This window comes from Mus caroli, chromosome 3 (genome assembly GCF_900094665.2).
Source record: "Mus caroli chromosome 3, CAROLI_EIJ_v1.1, whole genome shotgun sequence".
Lineage (NCBI taxonomy): Eukaryota > Metazoa > Chordata > Mammalia > Rodentia > Muridae > Mus > Mus caroli.
The window spans coordinates 52,735,967-52,737,532 of NC_034572.1; the positions used below are offsets into that span (position 1 = coordinate 52,735,967).

Here is a 1,566-nt window from a genome sequence, read left to right on the forward strand (position 1 = left end):
CTCACTGATAAGTGGATATTAGCTCAGAAACTTAGGATACCCAAGATATAAGATACAATTTGCTAAACACATGAAACTCAAGAAGAACAAAGACCAAAGTGTGGACACTTTGCCCCTTCTTAGAATTGGGAACAAAACACCCANGGAAGGAGTTACAGAGACAAAGTTTGGAGCTGACACGAAAGAATGGACCATCTAGAGACTGCCATATCTGGGGATCCACCCCATAATCAGCTTCTAAACGCTGACCCCATTGCATACACTAGCAAGATTTTGCTGAAAGGACCCTGATATAGCTGTCTCTTGTGAGACTATGCCGGGGCCTAACAAACACAGAAGTAGATGCTCACAGTCAGCTATTGGATGGATTACAGGGCCCCCAATGGAGGAGCTAGAGAAAGTAACCAAGGAGCTAAAGGGATCTGCAACCTTATAGGTGGAACAACATTATGAACTAACCAGTACCCCCAGAGCTCTTGACTCTAGCTGCATATATACCAGAGGATGGCCTAGTAGGCCATCAGTGGAAAGAGAGGCCCATTGGTCGTGCAAACTTTATATGCCTCAGTACGGGGGAATGCCAGGGCCAAGGAGTGGGAGTGGGTGGGTGGGTGAGCGGGTGAGGGACTTTTGGGATATCACTGGAAATGTAAATGAAATAAATACCTAATAAAAAAAGTATATGGCAAAATCACATGAATTTTAGAAGTCCTGTGCAAGCTTCTGGAAGCGTGTGGCCTTGTATAACTGATCAAGAAATGGAAACTGTAATTACACATCATAGCAGTAATGAAAAGTCTTCTGTCTAAAAGAAATCTTAGTATCTTACAGCTGTACTGATGGTTTATATGAATATGTAAAGAGTTACTTCCATTTCTTCTTAAAGTATGAATAGGATGCCAGGAACTCTGGCAACCCATTTCCATCATTCTAAGCCAAAACACAGCAACAAAACAAAAAAAAACAACAACAACAAAAAAATAAACCCATACCCATGATGAACACAAATGCAAATTTTCTCAATAAAATACAGGTAAACTTAGTTCAGCATTTCAATATGTTCATAGAACATGATCAATTAAGGTTAACCCCAGGAATGCTGGGATGGCTTAACATTTCAAATCAATAAACTTAATACAACACAATCAAAGACAAAGCCATGTGACTATCTTGACAGAAGCAAGAGAAGCACTTGGTTAAGTCTTAGTGTGCTTTTATAATGAATCAACAAATCTATACTGAAGGAACATATCTCAAAATATTAAACCCTATATATGAAAAAAATCTACCATAACTATCACACTGGACTAAAGGGCTAAAAGTGTGTCTTCTTAGGTTGGAACAAAACTCTGTTTTCACTGTTCTTACTCAAAGCCAAAAGAATTATTAACCTGTTGTTTCAATGAAAACCCCATCAAAATTCCAATCACTTCCTTCCAAGAGGTAAATAAAGCAATCCTATAATTCATATAGATCTGCTAAGAGTCAGAGCAACTGCAGCAATTCTGACAGTGTGTGTGTGTGTGTGTGTGTGTGTGTGTGTGTGTGTGTGTGTGTGTGTGTGTG

At 39.3% G+C, this 1,566-nt stretch overlaps 1 protein-coding gene across 4 annotated transcripts in view; it reads right to left on the reverse strand.

The window, feature by feature from the left end:
* Nucleotides 1-1,566, reverse strand: part of Igsf10 (immunoglobulin superfamily member 10) — a 35,342-nt gene that overhangs the window by 6,158 nt on the left and 27,618 nt on the right. The gene's annotated exons all lie outside the window — the stretch shown is intronic.